The sequence below is a fragment of the Tasmannia lanceolata genome, unplaced genomic scaffold, assembly GCF_043159265.1.
Source record: "Tasmannia lanceolata isolate RefF3 unplaced genomic scaffold, GAP_Taslan_0.1 ptg000018l, whole genome shotgun sequence".
In the NCBI taxonomy this organism is placed as follows: Eukaryota; Viridiplantae; Streptophyta; class Magnoliopsida; order Canellales; family Winteraceae; genus Tasmannia; species Tasmannia lanceolata.
In genome coordinates, this window is record NW_027518695.1 from 46946917 (window position 1) to 46967592 (window position 20676).

The following is a 20676-nucleotide window of genomic DNA, read 5'->3' on the forward strand; positions in this document are numbered from 1 at the left end:
CAACCCCGATGTTACGGTTGCAAGAAGCTTGGACACATTCGCCCGGATTGTCCACTCAACAATGAACCTACTTCAAACAACCGCTTCAAGAGAAGAGAAGGCAAGAAAGGAATGTCCGCCACATGGGATGAGGAGATTGAAAGCGAAGGCGAACAAAATGATGGGGAAGATTGCCTATTAGCAAGAAATGTGTGCTTCATGGCCTCAACAAACGACAACAATGAGGTAAACACTTTAAATGATGTCATTATCTTACAAGAAGTTTTAGATTCCTTACAAAGTGCAAATGATGAACTTGAAATTCAATTTGATAAAATTGCATCACTTGAAAATTCTCTTGCTAACTTGACAAAAGAATTTGGTTGGTTAAAAAAGGATCATGAATTCTTAGATGATGAAAATGAAAAATGCAAAGTAGAGATTCATGAGCTAAATGCTACCATTAAGACTTTGAATGAAAATCGACAAAATTTTTCTATTGAAAATAACAAACTAAAGCATGAAAACGGTAAACTATCTTTTGAATATGATGAACTCAAGAAACTCTTTGAAAAATTTGAAAATAGTTCATTAAAATTGGATAAACTTGTAAATCTTCAAAGAATGTCAAGTGACAAAAGTGGACTTGGACATAGATGGAATACCACAATATCTAACTATAAAAACAAACTTGAAAAGACTTCCTCTAGTAGTACCAAAATTTGCTTTTATTGTGGATTGTTAGGTCATTATAAAGTTGCTTGCTTACATGCTAAACAAGATTAGATCAAATTGAACTCTAAAGTGAAAACAAATGAACATAGCAAGATTAGGAAGATTTGGGTACCTAAGGGATCTCACTTGCCTATTCCTATGTAGGTATGCCTTAAAAGCCACAACAAGAGGAACACATGGTACCTTGATAGTGGATGCTCTAGACACATGACTGGAGACCTCACTCAATTCGCATCACTATCACTCAAGGATGGTGGAGAAGTTACCTTTGGAGATGACAAGAAAGGAAAAGTCAAAGGTGAAGGCACCATAGGTAACTCTACCTCTCCCATACATGATGTACTCTTTGTTGATGGCTTGTCCCATAATCTTATTAGCATTAGTCAATTATGTGATAATGGTTTTGAAGTTGTCTTCAATCCCGACAAATGCATTGTTAAAAATAAGATAAATGGAGAAGTAAAATTTATAGGGTCTAGAGACAATAACATTTATACAATTGGACTAGATGATCTTAGACTCCAAAAAGTGACTTGTCTAAATGCCATTAGTGAGGATTCTTGGCTATGGCATAGGAGGTTGGGTCATGCCGGAATGGATCTCATTTCGACCCTCTCCTCAAAAGAAAGTGTTAGAGGATTGCCTAAGTTCAAATTCATCAAGGATCACATTTGTAGAACTTGTCAATTAGGAAAACAATTGAAAAGCTCTTTTGCACCTAAAAATATGATTTCAACCTCCTACCCCTTGGAGCTACTTCATATGGATCTTTTTTGGACCAATGAAGACTAGTAGCCTAGGTGGAAAGAGGTACGTGTTTGTAGTTGTTGATGACTACTCACGATTCACATGGGTCATATTTCTAGGACATAAAGATGAAACTTATGAAAAATTCCTAACATTATGCAATCAAATTCAAAATGAAAAAGGTGTTGCCATCTCCCACATTAGAAGTGATCATGGAACGGAATTTGAAAATGTACACTTTGACACTTACTGTAATGAACATGGCATTAAACATAATTTTTCCGCACCTAGAACACCTCAACAAAATGGAGTAGTAGAAAGAAAGAATCGAACTCTCCAAGAAATGGCTAGAACAATGTTGCATGAAAATGATCTCCCTAGATATTTTTGGGCGGAAGCGGTTAGCACCGCTTGCTATATCATAAACAGGGTATACTTAAGGCCAATCTCTAAGAAAACACCTTATGAGCTTTGGAAAAACTTGAAACCAAATATAAGCTATTTTAGAGTGTTTGGATGTAAATGCTTCATTTTGAACATTAGAGATAATTTACATAAATTTGATAAGAAGTCAGATGATGGAATATTCTTAGAGTATTCTTCTCATAGCAAAGCATATAGAGTATTTAATAGGAGAACCCTAGTAGTAGAAGAATCCATGCATGTGACATTTGATGAAAGAGAGCCAACACCTCAAGAAATGCCACATGATGAGGATGAACCCGTTGAACATCTTTTTCTAAAATTGAGTGCTCCTCCTCATGCATCTACTAGTCATACACCACCTAGTGAGGAAGTAGAAAATGAAAATGATGCCTCATTACCTAGGGATAGGAGAACATTGGTTGATCATCCTGAATTCCAAATCTTAGGTGATGCCACATTGCCAGTAAGAACTAGATCATACTATCGTAGTGTGAGCAATAATTTGGCATTCCTATCCGAATTGGAACCAAAATCCATCAAGGAAGCAGAAAAGGATGAATATTGGTTGATGGCCATGCAAGAAGAGTTGAGTCAATTCGAAAGGAACAAGGTATGGAGACTAGTACCTAGACCTAGTGATCATCCAGTCATTGGCACGAGATGGGTGTATAGAAATAAATTGGATGAAAATGGAATTATCACTAGGAATAAAGCTAGGCTTGTAGCCCAAGGGTACAATCAGGAGGAAGGGATAGATTATGATGAGACATTTGCTCCTGTTGCCCGTATGGAGGCTATTAGGATACTTTTGGCATATGCATCTCATAAAGGATTTAAACTATATCAAATGGATGTCAAAAGTGCCTTCCTAAATGGCTATATCCAAGAGGAAGTGTATGTTGAGCAACCTCCAGGTTTTGAAGACTTCAAACATCCAAATCATGTCTTCAGGCTTGATAAAGCTTTATATGGATTAAAGCAAGCTCCTAGAGCTTGGTATGAGAGGCTTTGCACTTTCTTAGTTGAAAAGGGATTCGAGATGGGAAAGGTGGATAAAACCTTATTTATCAAAAGAGAAAATCATGATATCCTCCTTGTCCAAATCTATGTGGATGATACCATCTGTGGCTCAACTAATCAAAAATTGTGTGATGAATTTGCAACCTTAATGAAAAATGAATTTGAAATGAGCATGATGGGAGAGTTAACCTACTTCTTAGGACTCCAAATTAAACAATACAAAAATGGAATATTTTTAAATCAAGAAAAATATACAAAGGAGTTATTAAAGAAGTATGGCATGGATAGCAGTAAGACATCAAGAATTCCCATGAGTACTACTGCTAAGCTAGAAAAAGATGAATTTGGCAAATCTGTGGATCAGAAATTGTATAGGGGTATGATAGGTAGTTTGCTCTATTTGACAGCCAGCAGACCAGACATTATGTTTACTGTCTGTCTCTGTGCTCGATTTCAATCGGATCCTAAAGAATCTCACCTATCGGCAGTTAAGAAGATCTTCAAGTACTTAAAAGGAACCCAAAGTCTAGGACTGTGGTATGAAAGATCATCTTCCTTCACTCTCATCGGATATTCAGATGCAGACTTTGCTGGATGTAGAGTAGATAGGAAAAGCACTAGTGGGACTTGCCAATTCTTGGGTAAATCACTTGTTTCATGGTTTAGCAAGAAGCAAAATTCAGTAGCTCTGTCCACAACAGAAGCAGAATATGTGGCAGCTGGAGCTTGCTGTGCTCAAGTCCTATGGATGAAAAGCACATTGATGGACTATGCAATCAAAATGGAAAATATTCTCATCCAATGTGACAATACTAGTGCTATAAGCTTAACAAAGAACCCCATACAACACTCAAGAACAAAACACATTGAGATTAGGCACCACTTCATCAGAGATCACTCACAAAAAGGGGATATTTGCTTAAAATATATCAACACTGAAGAACAATTAGCGGATATCTTTACAAAACCCCTTAGTGATGATAGAATTTGCTATATCCAAAGTGCCTTAAACATATGGAGTGCGGATCAAATCAAAGAAATTGCCAAATAAATACTTTGTGCCTTTAACCAGCTTATCTATATAGTATTTATATATATAATCTTTGTTTGGTAGTATCTGCATGAATGAGATGTCAAATTTTTAATCTTAAAAATCACTCAATTAATATTCTTAGCCTTCTTAGTTTTTCTAAGTTGGAGAGGTATCTTCACTTTAATTAAAATACCTAACATATTGACATATGTCAACATCTCGATCATGAACAGGTATATGTGCATTACTTGGTTATATAATTTTATACCATAAGCATTGATTCAGGGGGAGTTATCCACTCCTATATTTTTTTACACCCTTTCTGTCGATGACAAAAGGGGGAGAAGTTTGAAATTGATTATCTATTCAATTGACTATATGCACCACTTGCTTATAACTTGTATCATTTATATGTGTGCATATATTGAGGGGGAGTTCTAGTATTCACTTGCCTACTATGTCACTCCACACACACCTCATAATCAATTTTGTTTGTCATCATCAAAAAGGGGGAGATTGTAAGCCCAAGGGTCCACTCTCCTATCTTGTTTTGATGATTCTAAACATAATTGATTGTGTTTTTGAATACTAATCAATTTGCTTTGAAGTGTTGTGTTTGAGATAGGATTGATCATTGAAGAAACCAACACACAACATGGTCATGCTTGGGGATATCCCATACAAGAGTCAAATGAGCTAAGTGAAGCTCACCTCATCTCTCAAGCAAGCATACACAAGATGGAAGATCAATTGAAGACCAAGACTAAAGAGAAGTTGAAAGCTACATAGGTATCATTGTACATCCTTTCTCTTTAGATTTCCAAGTCAAGGCAAAGTGTTTTTCAAAATGTTTTTTCAAAGAACACTTAAGAACTTAAAATGCATTAGTGAATGGTTATGTGGTGGACCAACATGTTGGGACCCTCATAAACATTCCAAAATAACCATAGGAGTTGAGTTCCAAAAGCTAAAAATCAAATTTGCAATAAAAATCAAAAACTGCGAATTTTTAGGCTTCTCGGAACTCCGAGAATTTTTCTCGGAGCTCCGAGCTCGGAACTCCGAGAGTTCCCTCGGAACTCCGAGAAAAGGTCCAGTAGCATCTGGACATTTTCTCGGAACTCCGAGAAAATTTCTCGGAACTCCGAGAAATGGTCCAGTAGAAATTTTATTTCTTCTGGCCGTTGTCTCGGAACTCCGAGAAATGGTCCAGTAGAAATTTTATTTCTTCTGGCCGTTGTCTCGGAACTCCGAGAATATTTCTCGGAACTCCGAGAATTCTCGGAACTCCGAGAATGGTTCTCGGAACTCCGAGAACCTCGCGACAGACTAAAAAATAGCCGTTGGGATTCAAATTAATTTTTGGTTTTTGATATTTCCACCCCCAAACGGTCATATTCTTTGGTGTGGCTATATATACAACATGTAGAGAAGTTTTTCACTCTCTCTTGATCTTTGAAAAACATCCTTAAGCATCAAAAACATTTGCAATCCATTTTAGCTTGAGTTTTTGTTTTTCATCCCAAACTTGCCTTTCACTTGTGAATCTTTTGAGTTTGGATATAGTAGTGCTTTCACTTGCAAATCACCATCTTTGAAGAGCAATCAAGGGTCTACAAAGAGCATCAAGCTTTCAAGAAGAAGCCAAGCTATTCTCTTTCAAATCTTGTATAGGTGGCTAGGGCATTCCCTTTTTAATTCCCTAGAGAGCAACCGCTTAGAACTCGGCGGAGAAGGAGAGTCTTTGTAAAGGTGTAAGGGCATCCTTGTTTAATATCCCTTGGATTTGTAACCGCCTCGGAGCCGGGCATCGTGGAGGTCTCCAATAGTGGAATCCCTCAAGTGCGACCTTGAGTAGAGTGGAGTAGGCCGTTGGCCGAACCACTATATATCGGTGTGTCATTTCTCACTCTTGCATTTCCATTATTGTTTTGGTTTGGCATTTCACTTTGTTCTTTCAATTATATTTGCACTAACCAAATATTTAATTAAGTGAAGAAAAATTCCAATTAGGGTTTATAGATAATTTTCAAAAGGCCTAATATTGAGTTAAATTCAATTCACCCCCCCCTCTTGAGTATTTCAGAAAGTGTTAAGCAATAAGCTCAACCTTGAAGATCCCAAAGCAAGCCATGCACACAAAGAGAAGATCCAGCAATGGCTACCTCAAGAGTTCATTCAAGAGAGTAATAAAAATGGTAGATTGTTTCACCTATCACTCTTATGTTTTCTCTAGTCAAGGCACATCTTAAAACCCCTAAAAATATATTTTTCAAAGAGACCAACAAGCTTAAAGAAAGACTTAAATGGACAAGTAAATGGCCATGGTGGTGTACCAACATTTGGGACCCATATGTCATTCCATCACATTTGAACAAAAACCGAGTTCCAAAGGCCAACCTGGACCAGTAACTAAATCCTATCAAAACTTATTTAAAACATTTTCAAATATTTTGATATCTCTCATTTTTATCATATCCGTATAGTATAAGAACGTCGAAATCCGACAAGAAACGAATGAGATATGAATTTTTCAAGTTGGACGTTGAATCCTGGAAATCCAGTTTTGGAACTCCGAGAATTATTCTCAGACCTCCAAGCTCGGAACTCCGAGACAATTTATCGGAGCTCCGAGAAATGGTCCAGGTTCAAAAATGAACCTATAAGACCACATTTAATTTTGATTTTACAAGAAAATTAATATACAAAACCCCACAATTTGTTGTGGAGCCGACTCGCGGTTGGTATGCCATCAGACATCCAAGCTGCCTACGTACCCAAGCCTCACTGGGATCAGAGTCGACGTAGTTCGATGCACCTAAGCTAAGCTACTTATGCGTAACTCAACTAAGACACCGACCTAGACGGGATTGACTGTTTCAACAGTTTTAAGAGAAGTTATTTAATTCAAGTTGAGGATTTTATTATCCTAGGATTTCATCTAAGAGGCTATATGATTCTTATCTAAATGCAAGTTGTTCCTTAGACTAATGCAGGTTAGCCTACATCCTAGTTTACTAGGCTTGTCCTAGGGAAAGATTGGGTGACTAGTGTAACTGTCCTAGAGTTAGGAGTCCTAGGCAAAGATTGGGTGACTAGTGTAACTAGACATAGGGCACGGTTGCTATCCATAGCAAACGTACGTGATGAGGCTAGACTCCTAACTCTAGGACTCCCTAAAACTTAGAACACGACACGACACCAGTGTTCTTAAATTGGGCTCTAATGGTTCTTATGACGGAAACCATAATCCAATGGTTCAGAGACACGAGATGAATCGATTTCAGTTCTTGAGGTTAATTAATTTCATATTTCAAGAATTTTCAGTTTCTGGACATTTAAGGAATACCAGAGGTTCTAGGGTTCACCAATTTCGGCCTCGAATGGCATCCAAGGAAGGGAATCGTGCGCTCTTTTCTTGTGCAATTTAATACTTAGGTTGTAGCATCTTATTGCCTGGCATATCTCAGGATTTCCGTGGACAGTAACCTCGGAGCCAACAACATGCTATAGCTTAAATATCCAAATTGTCAAAGATTGGTTGCAATTGGGATACGATTATGGATGCACTGACCATTTTTCCAAGGAAATCTAAAGATCCTAAGATTTCTGTTTCAATTGATTAAGGAATTAATATGTGACAGAGATTTAAGGTTCTTTAGAGATTTTCAGATGAATTTCAATTAATTTCAATTTTTTAATGGATTTTATCAATTTTAAACCATATGAGTGATTTTACAAGTGAAATTGTTGCAAACGAATTCGAAATAATTTGAAATTTCTGCAGAAATAGGATGTGATAGAATGTAGCTTATTGAAAGAGCTTTGCAAATTTTTACATTAAGCTCATATTTAATTTTGATTTAACAATAATAAGACCAGATTGCAAAAATAACATAGAAACTACTAGAAATAGAAATCTAAATTCATTGAAATTTATACAGTAGAAAGATATAAGTAAACATAGCATGCTCTGAGATGTTTATGAATTTTAAAGACTATTTACTACCAGTTTCGGATTTTTCAATTTTAAGACCAGATTATGAGTTTACACTACAACCAATAGGAAACAAGATCCAAATCAATTCACAATTTTCCAGAAGCAAGAAACATCAAATATAAGACTACTGTAAAAAGTTTGAGAATTTTATCTGTGATTTGATGTCAGTAAAATTTCTCCCAAAAATATGATAATTTTCAAAGAAAGCATAAAATAATATACCTAACCAAGTCCAAAATTTCTCAAAAATTCATGATAGAATTTTCCCGCATCATATTATTTTCCCACAAAATTTCATTAATTTTGGAATCCGTTTAGTATATAATTTATTTTTCTTTGTCAAAAAGATATTTTTGAATAGTTTTCTATTTTTAAAACACGATTTTCGAGAAAATCACGACTCCGGAAAACGTCCTTTAATCTTGTTCTGATATGATGAACACAAGAAAATTCCAAAAAATAGATCATCCTGAGATGGCTATTTTTTCGAATTTCGTAATTTCTCAGCCATTATTTTAAATAAAATTCCACTCTTCACTCAAATTCTAAAAAACCGTTGATCCAATGTCCGATCCGATCCGATAGTTATTTTACTCTATTTAGATAGATCATTGTATTAAATTTTGAGAAGAAACGGAATTGAAACACTCATGCAGATCATGATTTTAAGCACACACATTTAATATTAAATTAAATTCATTTAAATGCTTAAAAATCATGCAAAAATCTAAAAAAATACCAAATAATTCTGAAAATATCCGAGAACAGTGTACCAACCTGTGATGGAGTTCCTCGCCGAATCTAAAAGCCAAAAATTCCGAGAAAATCTCGCCGACGTGCAATCCGCTCCGCTTTTATTCTTTCTTTTATTTTATCACTGCTGATGGGGAGAATATGAGTGATTGAGAGAGAGATATATAGAGAGAGTGTGAGTAAGAGAGAGTGATAGGGAGAGATGATGAGAGATATAGAAAGAGTGTGAGTTGAGAGTGACAATCCGAGAGAGATAGAGAGAGACAATTCGAGAGAGGTAGAGATAGCAATGGAAACAGAGGGTGATGAGAGGGGGAGAGAGAATCGAGTGGGAGAGTGAGGGAGAGGTGGTGGAGAGAGAGAGAGAGAGAGAGAGAGAGAGAGAGAGAGAGAGAGAGAGAGACAGAGAGAAAGAGAGTAGTGTGGATAGCTTGAGAATAAGATGGAAAGAGAAAATCCAAGAGACAGAGTAAGAGGAAATACGGCACCTTTTTTTTATTTTGATCCTTTTTGGTTTTTCTCTCGTCAAAACGATACTCTGTTTTTGAAAAGTTAGAGAAAGAAGAGTGTAAACGGCTGTTGAATGCTTGAGAAAGATTTGGAGATTAACTAAGAAACAGAGGGCGTGCGTGAGAGATGGTGAGGAGGAAAAATAGAGGGCGTGAGATGAGGAGAGAAAAACTGAGGGAGTGAGTGTAGGTGAGAAACCGAGGGAGTGGGTGAAGTAGAGGAAAACAGAGGGAGTGGGTGAAGTAGATGTGAGTAACAGAGAGATGGGAGGGGGCGATGAAAACAGAATGAAGGGAAGAGATAAAGAAAACCGGGTGATATAGGGGGACTCTGTTTTTTTCTCGTTTTTTTTTTTTCAAAAAAAAACGACACTCTGTTTTTTTTGAGAAAAAATATAGAGATCGCTCGGCTACTTGAGGGGGTGAGAGATGGAGATAGGTAGGGGAAGGGAAGAACAGAGGGCAATGGGTAGGGGAGAGGAAGGAATGGAGAGAGCTTGAGAGAATCAAAATCGTGGGTGATATGGAGAGGGAAGAATAATAGAGGGAGATACACAGAGTTGGTGACTGAGGGGGGGGGGGCTTGAGAGGCCGTGGGATGGGGAAAGATCAGAGAGAATGGAGAAACCGTGGAGCTCTCTGTAGAGGGATCCTCGATCTGCCAAAATACATTCCTCTTCTCCGCCAAGATTGCCGAGAGTTTTCTCCTTTTTCTTCCTTTCTCTTTTGAACCGCCAGCCACCTCCCCTATGTTTCTCTTTCTTTTTCTGTTATATTCCAATTCTCTTGACCATGATGTTGCTAAATTAATCTTCTTATAATGGAAAGCTAGTCATCCTTTCTAATCACCTAGTCTTGTTTTCTATTACATAGGAAACCAAAAAAGATATAATGGGAACCTTCTATTCTTCCTAGGCCATACGGTTACCACAAGACAAACAAGATGCTATGGATCAAAATCCTTGGCTCCCTTATTTCCTACTAATAAAGACATTGCTAATTTGAAATAATAATATGTGGCATAATACCTCACCTTTTGACATTTTCTCCTTGAGGCTGGACCTTAAACGAGCATGTATATTAGGAAGGCAACCAAAATGCTTCGACAAAATTCCCTTCCCAATTATATGCCTTCCATAGTAGCATTAGACGTGCTGTCCATATCCACCACCAAAGCTGCTTGAGGATATTTTACCAAAGCCTAAACATATTCCCCTTTTGTAATTAACATGCCACTTCAACACCTCGTTAATTTAGAAACTTAAGCCAGTCACCTTATCACATGTGTAATTGACATGGTCATACAACTACAAGGACATCACAGCCGGTCCATTACTTCTTCAATATCCAATTAACACGGGCCATTGCGACACTTTAGTGGGCCCTTTGTTCTTGACCCAAATAGCCAAGATCCTTATACATTTAGTCGCAAAAGTCCTTCAAATAACAACGAAATAAACAAGTGGGTCCCACTAAAATTAATCACGCCTGTATATTTGAATCAAGATACACTCCATACGGGTCCCGCTAAAATTAATCAGGCCTCCCTAAATCCCCTCCAATGATGATCCTGAGCCGCTTAATTGGGTGGGCCGCATTATACATAAGATGTGAACCCAAATCATTTCAATAATTAGTTCCGTAGAGTAATCCGATCTTGCCCCCCTAAATCATCTTCATGGGATGATCCACGCCAATTTGTGCCTAAAAATTATTCCCAAGAATTATCCGAATAATTCAACTTGATGGTCGCAACCAAATTAGGTATAAAAAATGATTTTTCTGAGATCTTGACCGTTCCCTTGATGGTCATCTTTATGCATTGAAGTAGGCTCGAAACTCATTTTTCATTAAAATAATATGCGGGCCCCCCGTTTGATCCAAATCGCAACAAATGTACAATGCGGGCCCACCAAACGGGTCCAAATTCTCCCCTTTGCTCGGACTCTCGTGAATGATTCCTCTCAACACTTGGCGAAAAGAAAGATGCAGAACATTGCGGAAATGATCGGAAAGATTGAGAAAACATAAGAAGCGGGCATGGGAATGGAAAACACTGAAAAAGACTGATAACAAGAACACTAACTTCTTTGTTGATTAAAGCAGAGCAAAATGGGGTGTCTACAGTATCAGAGGTCGACTGCCAACCCCTCGATCGACCGCGGAAAGTTTTTAAGCAAAATAAATTTTAGAAACAGTAAGCCCATGGAGGGCGACCGCGAAGGTCTGGTCGACCGAGTTAGCCTTTTTCAAGCCAAAATATTTCCAAAACAGTAAGCCCTCGGCGGGCGACCGCGATTACCTCGGTCGACCGCGGAGATAAAGATTTTAAAAATAAACAAGGGGCGCCCGATAAGGGTGGGCGACCGCGGCGGCTCGATCGACCGCGGCGGACTCGCAAAAGAGACGTTGGGGTGTACAGTGGGTAGGTGCAACCACCCAATTTTATTACAGTTTTACCCTTGTTCTTTTCCAAATGAAGTAGGTCTATTTAAACCCCATCAAAGACCTTCCCTAACACCTTTCGAACATTTGAATATCAAGCCTACAGCTTTCTCTTGAAAAATCAAAAGGATTCTTCTCCAAATCTCTTCAGCATTTAAACTTGCATTCACTTCTTATCAAGAGGTTCTCCCTAAGCTTTTAGTGTTAATCATTGGGAGTCTTGTGAGATTTGAGAGTTTATACACCTATAGGAGGCTTGAGTGTTCTTCATTTTCCCTTCTTCTTCCTTTCATGTGTATAAGAGGCTTGAGCTTTGAGATTTGCAAAGAGGAGTTTCTTACTTCAAGGTCGGACTGCAACGAAGAAGAACATCTTTGAAGGTGGATTTGTAATACAAGGGTGTATCCCCTTGTTGAGGTGGTGAATGTGTATACGCTTTGTGAGACGGTGTCAAATCATTGTGTGGTCTCCTTACTCTTCCTCCTCTCTCTTGTGGTGTTGGTAATCTCTTTCCCTCTTATTTTTAATATAACTTGAACAAGGGTTAGAACTAATTTGGCCAAACTCAATTGCCCTAGCTTTTCAAATAGAAAAATTTGAAAACACCAATTCACCCCTCTCTTGGTTGTTGCCCTTCGGGATTTCACTCAACCTGATCTAACCTGACCCGAGTTGCACCCCTACTCACACGGGGCTACTTGTTTCGATTGCCCTGGTTGTTTGGGGATGAGCTTTGGGGATTAATTGTTCTTTCTTTGAAGAAGTGTTTTGGTCCTTAAAATGGGTGTGATGGCTTCATCGACTAGGCCCTCAGACTTCGGTTTACAAATGATGTTTTGGTTTGAAATCGATATCGTTCTGTAATCATATGAAACGTGTTACTCCTCCCAACAAAGGGATTCATCGTGGAGTCCACCGTAACAGAATATCATCAGCTAAGTGGAACAAAATCGGGTGTTTATAGACATTCTAGCATACTCATATCCTATGTCTATGTCCCCCTCCAGCATATCGAAATTGATTGGATCCATTAGAGCATTCATGCCTATTAACAACCATTGATAGATGTTTCAGATCTAATGAATGCTGGCCCACTATGTAGAGTTGGAAATATATATATTTTTAATGCTAAAATGCTTATTTTGAAATTAAAAACTTTTTTTTGTTGTCAATCTAGTAGCTACCATTAGAAAGGAATAATATTTATAAAATTTCCTAATTTTATGTAAGAGAAAAGACAATTCAACGAGCCATATTCAGTTTTTACCTAGAGGAACCTTTAATTTATGGTGACAACCCTCTAGATTAACCATAATCATATTATTTTCGTCTATATAGTGGAAATAATAAAAATTCTTGAGATAAAACTTACTATCCAAATTGTTTTTCTTGCAATGCAAACGAGACCATAGTAGACGCAATTTTGGATTTTTTCCAAAAAATAGGACGCATGGTTACTTTGAAATCTTCGGCATCTATGGAATGAAACCACATGTTACCCAAATGATTTAATGCTCCAGGTTACTATGTGTGAAAGAATTGAGTTATCTTAAACAGACTGGGTTAGGATACGGTGAGTGAGACTCGCAACTGGCTTTTAACTACCACCCCCAAGTTTCGTAGAGCAATTTAGTAATTAAACTTTTATTTGAAACTTTTTTTCTTAAATTGAAATTAATAACATTTTTTGTTATCAATCAAGTGGCTATGGATAAGCCCTGTTAGGATTGTAAGAATTTTCTAAAAAGTTTGGAAACGAAAAATATTTATAAACTTTCCTAATTTTTTATGCAAATTTTTTTTGAACTGCACTATTCAATTTTTATTTATAGGGACCTTCAATTTATGATGATAACATTCTAAATTAACCACAATCATATTATTTTCCTCTAAATTGTGCAGAGAAAACAAAATCTCCAAAAAAAAAAATTTAATCAGATTTTTTTTGCAACTGAACATTGCAAATGTAGACGCAGTTTTGGATTTTTCGCGAAAATGCCACGCATGGCTACTTCGAAATCTTCGACATATATGGTATCAAACCATGCGTTACACGAATGATTTAATGCGCCAGGTCATGCTGCCAGTGAAAGGATTCGCGTTATCTTTAAAAGATTGTGGTTTAGGATACGGTGGGTGAGGCTCACGCTTGGCTTTTAGCAACCGTCCCCAAGTTCCAAAGAACTACCCAAATGCCCTTGCTGCACTAGTCAAGAGCAATTTAGAAGTCAAACTTTTAGTCGACAAAATTTCCTTAAGCTTGCTCTTTGCTAAAATGTAAATCTTACGAGGAATATTAAATTTCACTCATATATATATATATAGACAGAGAGAGAGGAATGGTAGACCGAAGGGCGCCCTGACAAAAAACTAGTTACAGGGGCACTCCCATTGGTCCATCTCAAGAAAGTTGACCGCTTCCAAATTTTTATGTGCCCTAAAGAAATTGCATCAATGAGAGCACATTAAAATATGGAAGTTGTCAATTTTCTTGCGATGGACCAATGAGATGGCCCTGTAACTGGTTTTTGTAAGGGCACCTTAGGTCTATCACACCGAAAAGTGTAGGAAAAGTTTTTCTGGTCCGTCATCCAGAAATAGAGTGGGCCCAAATTGTTTGGTTGATGAAACCATTCATTTAATGGACCTCACATAGATAGGGTGGGCCCAAAAAATCACCTCCGTAGGATCATCCTAACCATTCGATTTGTGGGGTTAAAATGTGGGCCCACATGATTTTTGAGGGGCACAAAAATAGTTTACCGATATATATATATATATATATATATATATATATATATATATATATATATATATATATATATATATATATATATATATATACACACATACATGGATTTGCTAGCGTCCATCGTAAAAGGCATTTAATGGATGGACACTAGCAAATCCCACAGGCCATCCGCAAAATGCCTTTTACGATGGACGCTAGCAAATCCCATACATACATGCATTCATATATATATATATATATATATATATATATATATATATATATATATATATATATATACAGAGAGAGAGAGAGAGAGAGAGAGAGAGAGAGAGATGTCTATCAATATCTATCGAAACAATGGGTGGAAATATATATATGAACTAAGGTAAATAATTTATTTCATTTTAGTTAGCTAAAAATGAGAGTTATTATTTCTAATGAGCCTATTTTGGAGATTTCAATATTGAAACAATTCCAAACTTTTACAAAGAAATAATGGCAGGTCCGTAATTTAGGTAATATTGAAGAGTACTTAGGAATTGATTTGTGTATATAATAACAAGAGAAGCCTAAACCCAGATCACGCAAAGGTACAACTTTTCCTCCTCCTCCTCCTCCTCTGTCTCTAAGAAGAAAATAATGCAGCATGAAGGAGAAAAGGGCAAGACTATTATTAGAAAAAATGGTCGCAGTCTTTTTTCTGTGGACTTTCGCTCTCTTTGATTCAGAGCAAAGAGAGCTTCGAGAAGAGTGGGAATCCGGTCAAGATCATTTTTTTTTGTATTGGATGGCTTCAGGGAGGTCGAATCTTGAAGCACCTTCGTAGAAACCTCTTCCCCACCTCAGCCCTCAGCTCTTCCATTGATGCTTTAAACTGTTGAAGCTCCTTCAACTCAAGTTCCTCGATCTGACGGTCCCACAAAAACCCGTTCCCCTTCCCGGACTTCAATGCCCCTTCGTGCTCGATCCTTGTCTTCTTCTCAGCCTCCACCTGATTAAAAAGCTCTGAACATTGCCGATTAAGCTCACACAACATATTCATACGCAGCGTCCATTTTTAATTTTCTGTAAATATTTGGAAAAGAAATTTTTTTCCTAAATTTCATGCTTTTCCATTGTTTGATGACAGATGAAAAAGGTGATTTGAACCACCAATGTATAGTTTTATTTCCAGGTACTTTCCATTTATAATGATACCCCTCAAATTATCATTTCCCTTTAGATTAAATATGGAAACAAAAAAGCAGTCTAAGAAAATATTTTCTTCAAGAACTGTTTTACCTAAAATCCAAACATTAGGAAATGATATTTCTATTACGCACTCGGACAACATGTAATTTCACCATTGTTATGTACTCTTAGGCCTTTCATTTTAATTTTAATAAAGGATCTGTTTGGATTGCAAGAAAAACATTTCTGATGGAAAATATTTTCTTGGGAAACTTTTTTCTTTCCACAATTTAGAAGGAAATGATATGAATAGTGTTCATTTGGATGGATATTAGCATAAATTTTAAGTCCATCTAAATAAAATTTGAGTAGGTTTGGTTCGAAATTATTTTCCAGCGTACGAACAATTTCCACCAATTTCTCACTATTTCCACTGTCTTTTGTTTGTCTTTTCCTAAAAATGATGAAAAAAGACAGCCAAATAGATGTGAAAAAATAGTCATTTTTAGTACAAGACAAAGAAGTGGGGATGGAAATATCATTCCACTTTAATATATATATGCTTCAATATAAATGTAGGGGTGGAAATACCATTCCACTTTAATATATATGATGCAGTATATATGTGGGGGGTCAACTTTCAATGCATCAGGTGGTTGTAAATAGCAGAGCGAGAATTGTACGACAAGGGTGAGTTTCTAAGGAATGGCCTTAATTCAAGCATATTAGATGAAGAGTAGGTTGTAAATATCTATAGGAGCCCTGGTAGAAAAGGGCTATACCATTGGATCCATGTCATTTCCTTGTATAGTTTCAGAGATCATAAATGCACTCAGGCTGACGTGGATCCAATGGTGCTACCCTTGTAGCCGTTTTCTACAAGGGATTCTATGATATTAGTGTATCTACTTGATTGAGTAGATAACTTATCTACTTCGTCGTCTAGAAACACAATGGCCCACAGTGTTTGGATGATCCAAAGCATTCATTTGATGGGCCCTCACATAGATAGGGTGTGCCAAAAAAATTAGCTCATTAGGATCATCCTAACCCTTAGAACTGTGGAGGTAAAAAATGAACAGATTTGTGAAGATTCATACCCGCCCATTATAACCTCCACAAATCGAAGGGATGGGATGATCCTATGGAACTGATTATTTGGGCACACCCTGTCTATGAGAGGTCCCATCAAATGAATGGTTTGCATCACTCAAACAATGTGGGCCCCCACTATATTTTAAGCCAACGGAGTAGGTAAGTTATCTACTCTATCGAGTAGATACACTTTCCTCTCACTCTATATATATATTCATTATTATCATTGCAATTCTTTCTAAGAAAAAAATGCAGCATGGAGGAAAAGACGCAGAGAATTCTCTTCTTTTGCTTCAGAACAAAGGGTGCATTGAAATTGTTAGAGATTTTCAAAATGTTTTTGGTTCAAATATTTGAAAAGGAGTTTATCAAAGTATATTTTGAAAGGAGAAAGGAAGTGAACAGCATTTAGGCTCTCTCGACTGTGGAGGGTTGGTCGACTGCAGATTGGATACTCGGAATTTATTTAATTTTTAGAAGGTTGGTTCCGGGTGAACAAGAAGGGTAGGTCGACCATAGTACATCGGATCATAAAAATTAAAAAGTTCCAGATTCTTGAAGGTAGTCGACCGACCCAACCTCAGTCGACCGCGGCTGTGTGAAAATCTATCCGTTGGGGGAAAAATGACATGTCTTTTTGTTGGGTATATAATAAAACCCTATTATGTTCTAATATAAGCCCAATAAGATAATGGACCGGTGTAGTGGGACTACATGGGCTAGAGTCCATTAACTAGTGAATAACCCTAGTGTTTCTCTATATATAGGGGCTGGAGGCAACAAACTAGGTATTCCAAACTACATACCTAGGGTGTAATTCTTCAAGCAACCTTTGCTTGATCTAACAATTTTGAAGCATTAGAACCCTAATTTTCTATTGCTTTTGATCGTGGGTTTCTTATTCAAATCGTTGAAATCAAGAATCAGAAGAGGACGTCTGCTATATCTCGATCGGGTACTTTTTCAATTAGGGCTTTCTTCAACGCTCTAGAAAAAATGATGGAAGCCCAAGGGTTCCTATTGGTTCAATCATTCACCTTAACTTCTTGTTTTGATGCTAGCAAACACAATTTGATTAGCATTGTCAGACTAATGTGTTGCTTTGAGATGTTGTGCTCTACACAGGAATTTGATATGTTATATCGCCATTACACAACTCAACACAACACATGGCTTGTGGATCCACACTCACATTGATCAAGAGCTTGTACCTACAATTGAGACATCCTCATTTGAAGATGTTTAAGTCATGAAGCTCATCATGAAGATCCTATAAGTTCCCAACAAGTGTCAAGAAGAAGCTTGGAGTTGAACAAGTCATTGGTGACACCTCATGCACCTTCCAACATGCTTGAAGATTGGAGGAGTCACAAGAGTCAAACGAACGTTCAAGAAGTTCACTCTCAAGATGAAGAAGTCCAAAGAAGTACAATAGAGCCAAGACATTCTAAGAAAACTCAATGGTATACACTAGTAGAATCTATTTGGAGTCCTCGTGATTTTATGTTAAAATGCACTCTCAAAAGGTTTTCAAAATGGTTTTCATACTTAGCATTTTACATCTTTGAAAACCATCAACACACCCAAAAATGTGTTTGAAAACCTTGGACTTAAGCCCAAAGACAAGCCCAAAAGCCCCTGGATTTTAAAGTTAAAATGAAATTTCACTCAGGGCCGGTCGACCGGGCTAGGCTGGCCGACCGCGGTATGGAACCTGGAAATTCAGGCCACCTCGAATTTTATCGAGCCGGTCGACCGGGTCAAGCCGGGCTACGGCGGATGCGCTTCTATTTATAACAGAAAGAATCCAGTATGGTGTGGACGATCGACCTCCATGGGTCCGGTTGACCGCGATAGTGTTTTGAGCGAAAATTTAATTCAAACAAGAAGCCCTCGCCGGGCAACCGCCCTTGGGCCGGTCGATCGCGCCGGTATGAATTTTGAATTTCAAAAGAAGAGCCCGATAAGGGCGGGCGACCGCCGTGACTAGGAAATAGATTTGTTGGGGCTTTCGCAGGTTGACTTTTTCAACCCTGTAATTTACAGTTTTACCCCCAAATGGTCATATTTGCTTGTGGGCTATATATACACTATCTTAACCTTTCTAAACAACCTTTTACAAGATTAAATCCTATATTTTGGAACCTAAACTTTCATATGAAAGGTTAAACCTCTTTGAACTTTGATTTTTACATTCTATCAAGAGGATCTCCATAGGCTTTACATTTGTATCTATTCCTTGGAGACTTTGTGAGCTTTAAAAGTTGTAATCAGCCTATCAAGAGGCATTGTGACTTCTTTCATTGTATTTCTTCATTCTATATTTGAGGGTCTTCGATTTGGCCCGGAAAGAAAGGTAAATCATTTGTAAGAGGAAGGTGTCCTCTGAAAGGCTTCGTGCGAAAGGGTGTGATCCCTTGGAAGTTGAAGGAGTTGGTGTACGGCTTTAAGATTCGCCCGTTAAAGAATCTTATTGGTTTGTGAAGAATCCCAAGGAAGAAAACTTGGAAGAGTTGAGTAGGTCAAGTTGTGACCGAACCACTATAAAACTTATGCCTTGTGGATGGTTTCTTCTTCTCCTTCTTATTTGCACATTATGGTGATTGGTAATCTCTAACCCAACTTGTGTCTATGTTTTAATCGAACAAGGGTTAGTGAATGCATGCTTAAAGTAACATCCAAACCCTAGCTCTTAATATCTTTATTGATTAATCAAGGGTTAAACTTGTTAAGGCCTAATTTAAAAATTGATTTTAGTAATCCAATTAATTAAGCCCCAAATTTTTAAGTAGCCAATTCACCCCCCCCCCCTCTCGGGTTGTCACCTTGTATTTCCAACGACTAATTTCTATTTGCCTATGGAAATTGGTTGAACCAACGCCCTCTTTTTCTCAAATCAGATTACACTAGTATCTGTTTTAAACGGAATAAAAAAACAACAAAAAGTAAAAGAGGACATTTTGCTTCTCTTTGTAGTGTGAAGCTTGACAAGGGCATTTGTTGGGGATTAACACTACTATTTTTTGTGAAAGGGTTTCTTTGCAAAATCGAAATTGCAGCCCTCTCTTCTCTACAAAATCGTTTGGGTATAGCTTGACATCCTGAAGCCTTAGGAGTTTAGAGATGAGCATCCCAAATGGTAATCCTCCTTGTCCTCTCTTGACTGCCTCTTCCATGTATCCTATAATGATATATGCTAGATTCACCTTGATCTTCTTCATAATATAATGAATCAAGAGGGCTTCAAAAGGCTTGACGGCATCAAAGTTTCCTGCTTGAGGGGTGATGTTATAAGCCACAACCTTATGTACTACCCTGGCCGTACGATTCATTGAGTTGGCATTGATGTTTAGTTTGTCACTTGGAGGGGGAACGGTTCCCAGTGTCTAATACACTTTTTCCTTTGTAAAGTGATTTTTAATTTCATCTTTTCCCCAAAAGAAAATCCTCCTACCATCATTTGGGACATCAATCTAATTACAAAAATATTTCCAATTTAGCTCAAATTCCCCTTGAATATAAGTTTTCATTACTACTCCCCCATGAGCAAAATCGAGATTCGCATAGAAATATCTACTAGCTCAAGATAAATCATGGAACTATACTCAAGAAATATGATCCAACCTTGAAATCCGGAGAGCGACAACAGATCGTATCTTTGAAAGTCTCTGAACACAACCTTTCGTCCGGAGATGATTGCTCGATCCATGAAGGCCTTGTAACGATCCTTTGCACAATGTTAAAGAAGCGTTCGGTGGGGAACACCTCTTCTTCCGACTCAGTCCAAGCCCTTTTCCCTTTTTGTGCAAGGGTTTTCCTTGAGGTTGACATTCTAGAGTCAGGGTTGTAAGCCCAAGGGTTCTCTTGGGGTCACTCAATCACCTTATTTTAATGATTAACAAACACAAATTGAATAGTCTCTTATTGACTAATTATTTGCCTTGAGTGTTGTGCTATACACAAGGAATTCACAGGTCAATCCATGCTAGCACACACCATTGATGGCTTATGCTTGAAGATGGACCAAACA